Here is a 16,351-nt window from a genome sequence, read left to right on the forward strand (position 1 = left end):
TGAGCTGGGGAAGCCTGCCAGACACTTAAAACCTTAAGGCTGTGACATCACAGAAAGGCTGGCTTATCCAGACCCTCCTCTCTCTACATTCTGACTAAACTTTAAACTATTTTCTCTGATTTCTATAACTTCACTACAAAACATGTCAGTCATACCAAACCCAGCATTCATCTCGGATTAACGTGAGCATTCTAATGAGATCAAATATGTCCTGTTGTGAATTCTGTGGCAGAGCTCCCTCCTGTGGTCACAAGTGGTACTTCGGCTGATTCTCTCTATGAGCTTCCGTTGGTGGAGGAGAGTGGTACTGCGGCTTCTGAGTTTCCTTCCTCAGGTGATGTGGTGAAGTCGTTAGGTGCTGCTCTATTTAACTCCACCTAGTGCTTTGATCCTGGCCTCCAGTCAATGTTCTAGTATAGGACTTGCTTCCTCCTGGATCGTTCCTGTGGCCTGCTGCTCTGCATAGCTAAGTTCCGCTTTTGTTATTTTTGTTTGCTGTTTTTTTTCTGTCCAGCTTGCTTGGTTGGTTTTCTTGCTTGCTGGAAGCTCTGGGACGCAGAGGGTGTACCTCCGTGCCGTTAGTCAATACGGAGGGTCTTTTTGCCCCCTTTGCGTGGTTGTTTGTAGGGTTTTGTGTTGACCGCAAAGTTACCTTTCCTATCCTCGCTCTGTTCAGAAAGTCGGGCCTCACTTTGCTAAATCTATTTCATCTCTACGTTTGTCTTTTCATCTTACTCACAGTCATTATATGTGGGGGGCTGTCTTTTCCTTTGGGGTATTTCTCTGAGGCAAGGTAGGCTTATTTTCTATCTTCAGGCTAGCTAGTTTCTCAGGCTGTGCCGAGTTGCATAGGGAGCGTTAGGCGCAATCCACGGCTGCTTCTAGTGTGGTTGGAGAGGATTAGGGATTGCGGTCAGCAGAGTTCCCACGTCTCAGAGCTCGTTCTATGTTTTTGGGTTATTGTCAGGTCACTATGTGCTCTGACTTCTATGTCCATTGTGGTACTGAATTACCGAATCATAACAGTACTGGAGGCCCAAAGTACTAATGATTCTCAATAGAGGGAAAAAAGAAGTTCTGAGACCATTTTTTTTTCTCTGCACTGTGTTTTGCCTTTTTTTTTCCCCTAGACATTTGGGTGGTTCAGGACACAGGTGTAGTGATGGACATTAAAGGTCTGTCTTCATGTGTGGATCAGCTCACGGCAAGAGTACAAAATATTCAAGACTTTGTGGTTCAGAATTCTATGTTAGACCAAGAATTCCTATTCCTGACTTGTTTTTTGGAGATAGAACTAAATTTCTGAGTTTCAAAAATAATTGTAAACTATTTCTGGCTTTGAAACCTCGCTCCTCTGGTGACCCAGTTCAACAAGTTAGGATCGTTATTTCTTTTTTACGTGGCGACCCTCAGGACTGGGCATTTTCTCTTGCGCCAGGAGATCCTGCATTAAGTAATATTGATGCGTTTTTCCTGGCGCTCGGATTGCTGTACGATGAACCTAATTCAGTGGATCAGGCAGAGAAAAATTTGCTGGCTCTGTGTCAGGGTCAGGATGAGATGGAGGTATATTGTCAGAAATTTAGAAAGTGGTCCGTACTCACTCAATGGAATGAAGGTGCGCTCGCAGCTATTTTCAGAAAGGGTCTCTCTGAAGCCCTTAAGGATGTCATGGTGGGATTTCCTATGCCTGCTGGTCTGAATGAGTCTATGTCTTTGGCCATTCAGATCGGTCGACGCTAGCGTGAGCGTAAATCTGTGCACCATTTGGCGGTATTATCTGAGCATAAATCTGAGCCTATGCAGTGCGATAGGACTTTGACCAGAGTTGAACGGCAAGAACACAGACGTCAGAATGGGCTGTGTTTATACTGTGGTGATTCCACTTATGCTATCTCTGATTGTCCTAAGCGCACTAAGCGGTTCGCTAGGTCTGCCACCATTGGTACGGTACAGTCAAAATTTCTTTTGTCCGTAACCTTGATCTGCTCTTTGTCATCTTATTCTGTCATGGCATTTGTGGATTCAGGCGCTGCCCTGAATTTGATGGACTTGGAGTATGCTAGGCGTTGTGGGTTTTTCTTGGAGCCCTTGCAGTGTCCTATTCCATTGAGAGGAATTGATGCTACGCCTTTGGCCAAGAATAAGCCTCAGTACTGGACCCAGCTGACCATGTGCATGGCTCCTGCACATCAGGAGGTTATTCGCTTTCTGGTGTTGCATAATCTGCATGATGTGGTCGTGTTGGGGTTGCCATGGCTACAAGTCCATAATCCAGTATTAGATTGGAAATCCATGTCTGTGTCCAGCTGGGGTTGTCAGGGGGTACATGGCGATGTCCCATTTCTGTCTATTTCGTCATCCACCCCTTCTGAGGTCCCAGAGTTCTTGTCTGATTACCGGGATGTATTTGATGAGCCCAAGTCCGATACCCTACCTCCGCATAGGGATTGTGATTGTGCTATCGATTTGATTCCTGGTAGTAAATTCCCAAAAGGTCGACTGTTTAATTTATCTGTGCCTGAGCACGCCGCTATGCGGAGTTACGTGAAGGAGACCTTGGAGAAGGGGCATATTCGCCCGTCATCGTCGCCATTAGGAGCGGGGTTCTTTTTTGTGGCCAAGAAGGATGGTTCGCTGAGACCTTGTATAGATTACCGCCTTCTAAATAAGATCACGGTTAAATTTCAGTACCCCTTGCCGCTGTTATCTGATTTGTTTGCTCGGATTAAGGGGGCTAGTTGGTTCACCAAGAGAGATCTTCGTGGTGCGTATAATTTAGTGCGTATTAAGCGAGGCGATGAATGGAAAACTGCATTTAATACGCCCGAGGGCCATTTTGAGTACCTAGTAATGCCATTCGGACTTGCCAATGCTCCATCAGTGTTTCAGTCCTTTATGCATGACATCTTCCGAGAGTACCTGGATAAATTCCTGATTGTATAATTGGATGATATTTTGGTCTTCTCGGATGATTGGGAGTCGCATGTGAAGCAGGTCAGAACGGTGTTTCAGGTCCTGAGTGCTAATTCTTTGTTTGTGAAGGGATCAAAGTGTCTCTTTGGTGTTCAGAAGGTTTCATTTTTGGGGTTCATTTTTTCCCCTTCTACTATCGAGATGGACCCTGTTAAGGTCCAAGCCATCCACGATTGGACTCAGCCGACATCTCTGAAAAGTCTGCAAAAGTTCCTGGGCTTTGCTAATTTTTATCGTCGCTTCATCTGCAATTTTTCTAGTATTGCTAAACCATTGACCGATTTGACCAAGAAGGGTGCTGATGTGGTCAATTGGTCTTCTGCTGCTGTGGAAGCTTTTCAGGAGTTGAAGCGTCGTTTTACTTCTGCCCCTGTGTTGTGTCAACCAGATGTTTCGCTTCCATTCCAGGTCGAGGTTGATGCTTCTGAGATTGGAGCAGGGGCTGTTTTGTCGCAGAGAAGTTCTGGTTGCTCGTTGATGAAACCATGCGCCTTCTTTTCCAGGAAGTTTTCGCCTGCTGAGCGAAATTATGATGTTGGCAATCAAGAGTTGCTGGCCATGAAATGGGCATTCGAGGAGTGGCGTCATTGGCTTGAAGGAGCTAAGCATCGCGTGGTGGTCTTGACTGATCATAAGAACTTGACTTATCTCGAGTCTGCCAAGCGGTTGAATCCTAGACAGGCTCGTTGGTCGCTGTTTTTTGCCCGTTTTGACTTTGTGGTTTCGTACCTTCCGGGCTCTAAAAATGTGAAGGCGGATGCCCTGTCTAGGAGTTTTGTGCCCGACTCTCCGGGTTTATCTGAGCCGGCGGGTATTCTCAAAGAGGGAGTAATTGTGTCTGCCATCTCCCCTGATTTGTGGCGGGTGCTGCAAAATTTTCAGGCTAATAAACCTGATCGTTGCCCAGCGGAGAAACTGTCCCTGATAGGTGGACGAATAAAGTTATCTCTGAGGTTCATTGTTCGGTGTTGGCTGGTCATCCTGGAATCTTTGGTACCAGAGAGTTAGTGGCTAGATCCTTTTGGTGGCCGTCTCTGTCGCGGGATGTGCGTTCGTTTGTGCAGTCCTGTGGGATTTGTGCTCGGGCTAAGCCCTGCTGTTCTCGTGCCAGTGGGTTGCTTTTGCCCTTCCCGGTCCCGAAGAGGCCTTGGACACATATCTATGGATTTTATTTCCGATCTTCCCGTCTCTCAAAAAATGTCAGTCATTTGGGTGGTTTGTGATCGCTTCTCTAAGATGGTCCATTTGGTACCCTTGTCTAAATTACCTTCCTCCTCTGATTTGGTGTCATTGTTCTTCCAGCATGTGGTTCGTTTACATGGCATTCCAGAGAATATTGTTTCTGACAGAGGTTCCCAGTTTGTTTCGAGGTTTTGGCGAGCCTTTTGTGCTAGGATGGGCATTGACTTGTCTTTTTCCTCGGCTTTCCATCCTCAGACTAATGGCCAGACCGAACGAACCAATCAGACCTTGGAAACATATCTGAGATGCTTTGTTTCTGCTGATCAGGATGACTGGGTGTCCTTTTTGCCTTTGGCTGAGTTCGCTCTTAATAATCGGGCCAGCTCGGCTGCCTTGGTTTCGCCGTTTTTCTGCAACTCTGGGTTCCGTCCTCGTTTCTCTTCAGGGCAGGTTGAGTCTTCGGACTGTCCTGGTGTGGATACTGTGGTGGACAGGTTGCAGCAGATTTGGACTCATGTAGTGGACAATTTGACCTTGTCCCAGGAGAAGGCTCAACGTTTCGCTAATCGCAGACGCTGTGTGGGTCCCCGACTTCGTGTTGGGGATTTGGTTTGGTTGTCTTCTTGTCATATTCCTATGAAGGTTTCCTCTCCTAAGTTTAAACCTCGTTTCATTGGTCCGTATAGGATTTCTGAGGTTCTTAATCCTGTGTCTTTTCGTTTGACCCTTCCTGATTCTTTCTCCATCCATAATGTATTCCATAGGTCATTGTTGCGGAGATACGTGGCACCCGTGGTTCCATCTGTTGATCCTCCTGCCCCGGTTTTGGTGGAGGGGGAGTTGGAGTATATTGTGGAGAAGATTTTGGATTCTCGTGTTTCAAGACGGAAACTCCAGTATCTGGTCAAGTGGAAGGGTTATGCTCAGGAAGATAATTCCTGGGTCTTTGCCTCTGATGTCCATGCTACCGATCTTGTTCGTGCCTTTTATATGGCTCATCCTGGTCGTCCTGGGGGCTCTGGTGAGGGTTCGGTGACCCCTCCTCAAGGGGGGGGGGTACTGTTGTGAATTCTGAGCTCCCTCCTGTGGTCACAAGTGGTACTTCGGCTGATTCTCTCTGAGCTTCCGTTGGTGGAGGAGAGTGGTACTGCGGCTTCTGAGTTTCCTTCCTCAGGTGATGTGTTGAAGTCGTTAGGTGCTGCTCTATTTAACTCCACCTAGTGCTTTGATCCTGGCCTCCAGTCAATGTTCTAGTATAGGACTTGCTTCCTCCTTGATCGTTCCTGTGGCCTGCTGCGCTGCATAGCTAAGTTCCGCTTTTGTTATTTTTGTTTGCTGTTTTTTTCTGTCCAGCTTGCTTGGTTGGTTTTCTTGCTTGCTGGAAGCTCTGGGAGGCAGAGGGTGTACCTCCGTGGCGTTAGTCGATACGGAGGGTCTTTTTGCCCCCTTTGCGTGGTTGTTTGTAGGGTTTTGTGTTGACCGCAAAGTTACCTTTCCTATCCTTGCTCTGTTCAGAAAGTCGGGCCTCACTTTGCTAAATCTATTTCATCTCAACGTTTGTCTTTTCATCTTACTCACAGTCATTATATGTGGGGGGCTGCCTTTTCCTTTGGGGTATTTCTCTGAGGCAAGGTAGGCTTATTTTCTATCTTCAGGCTAGCTAGTTTCTCAGGCTGTGCCGAGTTGCATAGGGAGCGTTAGGCGCAATCCACGGCTGCTTCTAGTGTGGTTGGAGAGGATTAGGGATTGCGGTCAGCAGAGTTCCCACGTCTGAGAGCTCGTTCTATGTTTTTGGGTTATTGTCAGGTCACTGTATGTGCTCTGACTTCTATGTCCATTGTGATACTGAATTACCGAATCATAACAATGTCCTATCTGGGATATATATTTACAGAGAAAACCCTACTTCTTTACCAGACGGAGTTAGAAGCTCAGGTTTTACGTGGTGAATAGATCCACCGAGGGGTGTAAAGAATATATATTTTCGTGTTTTTTACGTAAACGGGTTGTGTAATATCTTAACAAAACAAGACAAAGGACTTCCATGCATTTCTGGAAAGTTAGAATCCAGTTCTAGCCTGTCACTTTCCACTGCAAGAATGCCGGTCGTAAATACTTCGGCTCTCTGAGCTAGAGGTAATAAACTCTTTCTCCCCCATCTACATTGGCAAAGCAGCTCTTGGCTGAGTGAAAGGGAAGGAATTTGAAGCTACTAACTGTTGCCGCATCACTCCAAGAAGGGGGGGCTTAGCCCACACAGGCTAGCAAGAGAACTACTTATGATATTTCATACCATATCGTGACACCTCCCCCTTTTGGTGTGCGCTAGGGAGGCAGTACCCCACGGTATGCCTCCATGGGCACCTCAGTAGGTTCACCCTGGAGGAAGAGTCCATCTGCATTCCCATGCTCTTTGCCCGTTTTGTGTTCAATGGTGAAGTCAAACTGTTGAAGGGCAAGGCTCCAGCGTAGCAACCTGCTGTTGGTTCCACACATGGCGTTTAGCCAGCGCAGAGGGTTGTGGTCGGTCACCACAGTGAAGGGGCGACCGTACAAGTAGGGCTGCAAGCGCTGCAGGGCCCAGACTATGGCCAGGCACTCCTTCTCGATGGTGGAGTAGGCCACTTCCCTTGGCAAAAGTTTCCGGCTCAGGTATAACACGTGGTGCTCTTGGTCCTCCGAGTCAACCTGGCTGAGCACAGCACCAAGGCCAAACTCGCTGGCGTCGGTCTGCACCAAGAACGGTCGACTGCTTTCGACTGCTTTCAACACAGGGGCGTTGCACAGTGCGGTTTTCAACGCCTGGAAGGCCACCTCACAGCCATCTGTCCAGTTGACGATGTGGGTTAGCTTCTTGGTGAGGTCCGTCAAAGGTTTTGCCAGGCTACTATAGTGCTGTACGAAGCGCCTATAGTACCCTGCAGTGCCCAAGAAGGACATCACCTGTTTCTTGGTCACGGGAGTGGGCCAGTTCACGATCACTCCCACTTTGTCAGGCTCTGGCTTCAGGGTGTTCCCGCCTACCCGGTGCCCCAGGTAGTGAACCTCCCTCATGCCCATCTGGCACTTTCCGGGCTTGATAGTCAGTCCTGCTTGGTGAATTCACCTGAGCACCTCATCGAGATGCTGCAGGTGTTCCTCCCAGGAGAAACTGAAGATGGCAATGTCATCCAAGTACGCCACTGCGTACTTCTCCAATCCCTGAAGCAGAAGGTTGACCATCCGCTGGAAAGTGGCAGGGGCATTCTTCATGCCGAAGGGCATGACCGTGGACTCGTACAGTCCAAAGGGTGTGATAAAGGCGGACTTCTCCTGTGGCTCAGGGGAATCTGCCAGTATCCTCGACTCAGATCCATTATTGTTAGGTAATTTGCGCCAGCTAACTTCTCAAGCAGCTCCTCGATGTGCGGCATGGGGTGCGCATCAGAGGCTGTAATGGCGTTAAGCCCCCTGTAGTCCACGCAGAACCGGGTGGTCCGGTCCTTCTTTGGCACAAGAACTACAGGTGATGCCCACGCGCTCTTTGACCGTCGAATCACCCCCAGCTGTAACATCTCATCCATCTCTTGGTGCATAATCTGCTGCACCTGGTCAGAGATTCGATAGGGTGTTTGCCGTAGTGGGGCGTGATTCCCGGTGTCCACCTCGTGGACTGCTAACTCAGTCCTCCCAGGTCGGTTGGAGAACACGACCCGGAAGGGTTCCAGTGTGGTTTGCAACTGCAACCACTGGGGTTCAGTTAACGAGGCGCTTACCTCCACGTCCGCGATGGACCCATTGGCCTTGGCTTGGGCCAGCATGTCCAGGAGGGTGTCTTCCTCACCGTCTTTGGGCAAGCTGTAGGACGAAAGGTTCACGTTCGTGATGAGCCTTCATCATGTTGACGTGAAAGGCCTTTCGCCCACCCCGAGCGTGGTCAAGCGTGACCACGTAAGTGACCGGGTTGAGCTGTTGGTGGACGACGTACGGGCCCTCCCAGGCTGCCTGAAGCTTATCTGTTGGTACGGGGCCAGCACCCACACCTTTTGACCCACGTGGTAGGTCCGCTCCCAGGCGTTCTGGTCGTACCAGTGCTTCTGATCAGCCTGAGCCTGCGTCATGTTGTCATGCACCAACTGCGTCAAGGTCTGCATCTTGTCATGGAAGCGCATGACATACTCCACTATGGACACTTCAGAAGGGTTCGGCTCCTCTTCCCAGGATTCTCTTACCAACCCAAGGGGTCCCCGGACTCGCCTGCCGTACAGGAGCTCGAAGGGGGAGAACCCCGTAGAGGCCTGCGGAACCTCTCGGTAAGCGAACAGCAGGTGTGGGAGGTACCGCTCCCAGTCGCGTCCTTGAGTCTCAACCAGCATGCGTAGCATCTGTTTGAGGGTACCATTGAAGCGTTCACACAAGCCATTAGTCTGTGGGTGATACGCACTCGATACCAGGTGCTTCACCTGCATTCTCTTAGAGAGAGCCTCCATTAGGCGAGACATAAATTGGGTCCCTTGATCAGTAAGCATTTCCCTGGGAAACCCTACACGTGAAAAGATGGCCAACAGGGCATCCGCCACATTATCTGCCCTAGTTGACGACAGAGCTACTGCCTCTGGGTACCGGGTAGCGTAGTCTACCACAGTAAGAATGTATTGCTTTCCAGAGCTGCTGGGGACGGCCAGCGGGCCCACAATGTCCACCGCAATCCTTTGGAAAGGCTCCTCTGTCACTGACAAAGGGATCAGGGGAGCCTTAATAGCAGGCCCCGCTTTCCCCACCCTTTGACAGGTGACACAGGAGCGGCAGTAGTTTGACACATCTGTCCCCATCTTAGGCCAATAGAAGTGTTGAGACAGCCGGGCCTTAGTTTTGCTGATCCCCAAGTGTCCAGCTAGCGGGATCTCATGGGCAATCCGCAACAACTCACCCCGGAATTGCTGCGGGACAACCAGCTGTCTTTCCCTCAACCACTCCTTTTGTGATTCTCCCGGTACTGTCTCCCGGTACAACCTTCCTTGTTCCCAGAACACCTCCTTATCAGTCTCGGAGAAGCGCGTCCCGGCGAGTTGTCTCAAACTCTCTAGGCTCGCATCTGTGTGCAGAGCGGTCTGAAACTCCTGGCTAGGGGAAGCCAGAAGCGATGTCAGGGTCCCTTCCCCATGGGAACCCTCTTGGACCTGCTCTGGGTCCACCTCTGGTTCAGTCACAGTGATGACTGAGGAGGGTCCGGAAGGCAGACAGTTATCTGCGTTCCGGGCACTCTGACTGCGGGTGACAGCAGCTACGTAGGCTGTCTCCCCGGGGGTTTCTACAGGCCCATCAGCCGGCGCTGCTATGGGCTCTACCTCCCCATCCACCCCCAACACTCCAGGGGCAGTGCTACTTATGGACCAGTTACCTTCCTCGGTGGCACTGGTCCCTTTCATGGCATCACCTTCCTCACGGTTCCCATGCATCTCCCCATTTCCTGTAGCACCGACACTTGCCCCTGTTAGGGGTTCATCAGCCGTCTCCACGGAGCGACGTGGCTGGGCACGCCTGTACCTATGGACACATTAACCTTCACAGAAAAATCATTATCAGGGTCAGCTGGCACAGGTACAACATTTTCACCAACAATCCTAGGAAAAAAATGGTTATTAGATGCATCATGACAAGATAAAGCATGGTCAGGTAACACATGCGATTTCCCATCATCATCAGGGTTAACTTTACCCTCATTAGTGGATTGGGGAGGGGTGTCAGGGACGTAGTATGCAACCATCCTCCCCAAATCAGTCCCCAACAAAACATCAGTGGGCAAATTATCAGACATCCCCACTTCCTTCACCCCGCTCCCGGCACCCCAATCAATAAAAACCCGGGCCATCGGTAAGGGACAGCTGATGCCCCCAATCCCAGTGACAGTTAGGGTTTTCCCCGGAATGATTTCTTCAGGGGCCGCCAGTTCGGGTCGGATGAGGGTTCGTTCAGCCCCGGTGTCCTTGAGGCCTGTAGTAACATGGCCTCCCACAGTGACGTGCTGTACGTTGTCACACACCCTCCCAACCACACCACCCACCAAAAGAACTGCATTAGGCCCTGGGGCCTTGGCTGGGGTGTTCTGCTTGGTTGGGCAGGAGGGACTGATATGACCAGTCTGATGGCAGGTGAAACACTTGCGAGGTTCGGTGGTAGGTCTGGTGCTGTTGGCCACGGGGCCAGGACCTCTGGTGTGTTGGCTGGCAAGGATACTGGCGTTGGTTGCAGGCTTACCCCCTCTCCAGCTGGTGGTGACTGGCTTCCGCACTTCCGATCTACAGTTGGCCTCATAGGCATCGGCAATCTGCGCTGCTTTCATCACGTCTTTGGGTTCTCTGTCCATCACGAACTGTCGCACCTCAGCTGGGCAAAGATGAAAGAACTGGTCTTTGATCATCAGGTCTCGCAGCTGTGCAAAGGTGGTCACTGACAGTCCTTGGGTCCACTGGTCAATGTGGGTCCCCAGTCCATGCACCACATCACTGTAACTGTCGTGTGGGCCACGTTGGAGGGTCCGGAACTTTCTACGGTACACCTCGGGTGTAAGCTGGTACTTGGCTATCAGAGCCTGCTTGATGGCCTCATAGTCACCATCTTGTTCTTGAGGGAGGGCAGCAAACGCCTCCAGAGCTTTGCCTCTCAGCCCTGGTGTTAGGTATCGGGCCCATTCATCTGTAGGCAGCCGATACTGTCTGCAGGCTTTCTCAAAGGCCCGCAGAAAAGTGTCCAAGTCTCCGTCCTTCTCCATAACAGGGAAGTAATCGAGCCGGGGCTTAGGTATCAGCGCTGCTGGGCTCACGGCTGGTCTGGGACGACCCCTGCATTCGCAGTTGGGCTAACTGCAGATGGTACTCCCGCTCCGCTTGCCGATCGGCTCGCAGGGCCTCTCTCTCAGCTCGGGCCTCTCTCTCGGCTTGCTGGGCCTCCTGCCGGTATTGCTGAATCAGCTGCCGACGTCCCTCATGGTCGTCAGTGGGGAATTCTTTCAAGGCCGCCTGCAGGTGGGGGTCCAATTCGCCCGGATCGCTAACAGGGCCAGCATTCAGTGGTTGGACCTCTGCTGCAGCACCATGTTTGCTGGTGCTGGCTTCTGCGGCCTTTGGGCTCTGTGACCTGCCTTGGTCGGCTTCAAATTGCACCAGGTCAGCGACCATTTGAGCCTTGGACTTGTCCTGGGGGTTCAGGCCGTGGTACATGCATATCCCAGCAAGAATGTCCTTCTGCTGGTTGTACTAGGCTTCCCCTTTCGCAGCCATGGTTGCCAAATAAAAGATAGGATAGAAAAACGAAGAGAAAGGGAGGGGATAATTACCAGTACACAATTGTCTCAAGACTAATAAAACACTGAGTTCGTTCTCCAAACTTATTTGCGCAGAGTCCTCGCAAGAACTTTCTGCAAGTTTTTAGTGAGAGGAATGATTGCTCAAACCAAATCAATAATGCTCTAAGATCCCACCGCCTTGCCACCAATTGTCAGGATTCCCCTGACCGCTGCCACCAATTCGTCACGATTCACACCGTGACCGTCACCCCTACGTCACGGGTCGGGGTGACTTTAGGCCAACAGACGGCTATCACATGTGCAGGGGGGCTTATCTTAGTTATCCCTCCACTGCTAACAATGAGATGAGAAAACACACACAAGGCTATTGACCTCTTAGTTTACAGCAGGGGCTTATTCTAGGTATCCCACTGCTTTCAATATACCACAAACTGCAGGGATTTATGTATATCCCGCTTACAGTTCCACTTAACACTTGCAGCTCTCTGGCGCCCCCTTACTCTCAGGTCAGATTAGGTACTGCACCCTGGGTAATTGGTCGCCAGAAAGGCTGCCTGCTATGTACTGGCTATTGGGCACGCTGCAGCGACGCGATAACTACTCCCACTCAGGCAGGAACAATAATTATCAACGCTGCAGTCGCTACAGCATCACTCAACAGTCAGCACACTCTCGCTGCCACCAGCTTCGATTAAACGGGTCCGAAGCTAACCCAACACAACAGTAACAGTAGCGTATTTCCCTTCAGAAGACTTAGGGTACGGTTTAGAACAGGAGAACGAACTAATATTAAATATTATATCCCATAAAAATTAGGCAGTGCTTTATCAAAAATATTTTATAAAGATGTTACAAATGAGACAATTGTAAATATGTACACGGGTAATTATAACATAAAGGGAATAAAGGAGAAAAGATAACACTCACATGTTCAAAGCATGGCAGGCAACCATACGTCCCAGCTCATTTGGACGTGCTGCTGGCTTCAGGAGAAGACAAGAAGTCAGGAAGAAATCTGAGCTGGGGAAGCCTGCCAGACACTTAAAACCTTAAGGCTGTGACATCACAGAAAGGCTGGCTTATCCAGACCCTCCTCTCTCTACATTCTGACTAAACTTTAAACTATTTTCTCTGATTTCTATAACTTCACTACAAAACATGTCAGAGTCATACCAAACCCAGCATTCATCTCGGATTAACGTGAGCATTCTAATGAGATCAAATATGTCCTATCTGGGATACATATTTACAGAGAAAACCCTACTTCTTTACCAGACGGAGTTAGAAGCTTAGGTTTTACGTGGTGAATAGATCCACCGAGGGGTGTAAAGAATATATATTTTCGTGTTTTTTACGTAAACGGGTTGTGTAATATCTTAACAAAACAAGACAAAGGACTTCCATGCATTTCTGGAAAGTTAGAATCCAGTTCTAGCCTGTCACTTTCCACTGCAAGAATGCCGGTCGTAAATACTTCGGCTCTCTGAGCTAGAGGTAATAAACTCTTCCTCCCCCATCTACATTGGCAAAGCAGCTCTTGGCTGAGTGAAAGGGAAGGAATTTGAAGCTACAAACTGTTGCAGCATCACTCCAAGAAGGGGGGGCTTAGCCCACACAGGCTAGCAAGAGAACTACTTATGATATTTCATACCATATCGTGACAGAGAGATCAGCCTAAAACTACACAGGGGAAACTTGTTAAAGATCTCAAGGCAGCTGGGACCACAGTCACCAAGAAAACCATTGGTAACCCATTACACCGTAAAGGTTTAAATTCCTGCAGTGCCCGCAAGGTCCCCCTGCTCAAAAAGGCACATATGCAGGCCTGTCTGAAGTTTGCCATGGAACACCTGGATGATTCTGTGAGTGAGAAGGTGCTGTGGTCAGATGAGACAAACATTGAGCTCTTTGGCATTAACTCAACTTGCTGTGTTTGGAGGAAGAGAAATGCTGCCTATAACCCAAAGAACACCGTCCCCACTGACAGGCGTGGAAACATGTTTTGAGGGTGTTTCTCTGCTAAGGGCATAGGACTACTTCACCGCATCAATGGGAGAATGGATGGAGCCATGTACCGTAAAATCCTGAGTGACCACCTCCTTCCCTCCGCCAGGACATTAAAAAAAGGTCGTGGCTGGGTCTTCCAGCAAGACAATGACCCAAAACATACAGCCAAGGCAACAAAGGAGTGGCTCAAAATCTTAATGATCTAGAGATAACCTGCAAAGAGGAGTGGACCAAAATTCCTCCTGACATTTGCGAAAACCTCATCATCAACTACACAAAGCGTCTGACTGCTGTGCTTGCCAACAAGGGTTTTTCAACCAAGCATTGTCTTGTTTGCCAGAGGGAGCAAATACTTATTTGTCGCTGCAAAATGAAAATAAATTTATATAATTTATACAATGGGATTTTCTGGATTTTATTTTTGATATTCTATCTCTCAAAGTTAAAATTAACCTACCCTTAAAATTCATGTCTACAAAATCAGCAAGTGATCAAATACTTATTCCCACTGTATATTTAAAAAAAAAATCACTATAAGGAAAATCCTGAAATCCTTCAGTTTTCACTCTCTGACAGGCTGACACTTCTGTTTCTGTAGAGATCAGTACTCAACTCATCAACTCTGATAGGATTATAATAAGAGATACAACCTATATATTGGTAATGCAGGATACACCGTTGAAAAAAGTAATGTCACCGCTCACCCCCTCCCTGCACAATGACCTCTGCACAGGTCAAAGAGCATGCCTAGAAAACTTTGATAGACCTCAGTAGCCTGGGGATGGTCTATGTGACTGTTGTAGAGCAATGTGTTTGTGAATTCTAAAATTAAAGTACAAATGGATTCCTTTAACGTTTTACATATATGTATAAGAGCTGAAAACATTTGGCTCAGCCCAAAAACGTGAGCAGAAGCACTAAATTTCTGTGCTCATGGTTGATTCTACTCCGGGGATTTGCTCAGCTCCTAGAGTAGTATAATACTATAGTGCATTTCAATACGTATATATTTCTATATAAAAGGGACCATTATTGTGGGCATTAAAAGTAAAAAGGGGCAAGAATGGGGGACATAATTGTATGGGGATCAGAATGGTAACAGAATAAGTGTACGGGAACCAAAATGAGGGACATTATAATTTTTATGGGGGCCTAAATTAGGGACATAAGCATATAGAGTTCAGACAAAGTTGTTGCACCCTCAACTTAATACTTATATCGCAGTGAAGAGGAGAAAACCTTCACCGCCGTGACACCTGTGGCTTGCTGAACAGCTGACTGTGATTTACACCTTGCCCCTGGATGACCGGGTGCAGACCATGAAAAAAATAGTTCAAATAATGTCCATAGAAGAAAACGGGTTGCACTCACCACTACTTTATAAAAACATCCTTTATTGGTACCCTTGGTAAAAATGGGACCCGATGAGGCGCAGGAGGTGCAAAACGACCGTCGTCCAAAGTATACCTCGTGAGTACCTTCCTGCTGGCATGTTTTAACCCAGCGTACCAATAAAGGAAGTTTTTATAAAGTAGCGGTGAGTGCCAACCAGTTTTCTTCTATGGACTCAACTTGGTTGCACACCTTTTGGAATAAATAACTGCAATCAATCACCAACCTATAACCATCAACAAGTTTCTTGCACCTCACCTGGAATTTTGGACCACTCTTTTGCAAACTGCCCCAGGTCTCTCATATTTGAAGGTGCCTTCTCCCATCAGCAATTGTAAGATCTCTCCACAGGTGTTCAATGAGATTTAGATCCGGACTGCTTGCTGGCCACTTCAGAACTCTCCAGTGTTTGTTTTCATCCATTTCTGGGGTCTTATGTTTGGGGTCATTGACCTGCTGGAAGACCCATGACCTAGGACATAATCCCAGCTTTCTGACACTGGGCACTACATTGCAATCCAAGATCCTTTGGTAATCTTCAGCTTTCATGATGCCTTGCAATCAGTCAAGAAACCCAGTGCCAGAGGCAGCAAAACAAACCCAAAACGTTTTTGAACCTCCACCGTATTTGCCTGTAGGTACTGTGTTCTTTTCTTTGTAGGCCTCATTCCGTTTTCGATAGAGTAGGATGATTTACCAAAAAGCTCTGTATTGGTCTCAGCTGTCCTCGATGCTTTCCCAGAAGGATTTTGGCTTACTCGCATACATTTTGGCAAACTGCAGCCTAGCTTTTTTTATGCCTCTGTGTCAACAGTGGGGACCTCCTGGGTCTCCTGCCATAGCGTTTCATTTCACTCAACTGTTGACAGATAGTTTGCAGTGACACTGATGCATCCTGAGCCTGCAGGACATCTGGAATTTCTTTTGCACTTGATTGGGGCTGCTTATCCACCATCTGTACTATCCTGCGTTGCAATCTTTCCTGAATTTTTCTTTGTAGTCCATGTCTAGGGAGATTAGTTACAGTGTCATAGATTGTAAACTTTTTGATAGTGTTGCACATCGTGGACAGAAGGAAGAGTTAATATTCCTGAAGATGGACTTGTATTCTTCAGATTGTCGGTACTGTTCAACAATTTTGGTTCTCAGACAGTTCTCTTCTCGTCTTTCTGTTCTCCATGCTTAGTGTGGCACACACAGACACACAATGCAAAGATTGAGTCAACTTCTCTCCTTTATAACTGGTTTCAGGAGTGATTTCATATTGCCCACACCTGTTACTTGCCACAGGTGAGTTTGAACGAGCACACATGCATGAAACGAAATTTTTTTTTACCCAGAATTTTGTGCGTTTTGTGTGAAACTATGTAAAATTTGCTTTTTTTTTCTGTTTTGATAGTGCTGTTCCATTACACACAAAGGAAATAAACTTGTATAACAAAATATGTAATTACAACAATTTTCTGGGAGAAATACTTCATTTTCTGGAACAATTTCAAGGGTGCCAAC

This window comes from Ranitomeya imitator, chromosome 4 (assembly GCF_032444005.1).
Source record: "Ranitomeya imitator isolate aRanImi1 chromosome 4, aRanImi1.pri, whole genome shotgun sequence".
In the NCBI taxonomy this organism is placed as follows: domain Eukaryota; kingdom Metazoa; phylum Chordata; class Amphibia; order Anura; family Dendrobatidae; genus Ranitomeya; species Ranitomeya imitator.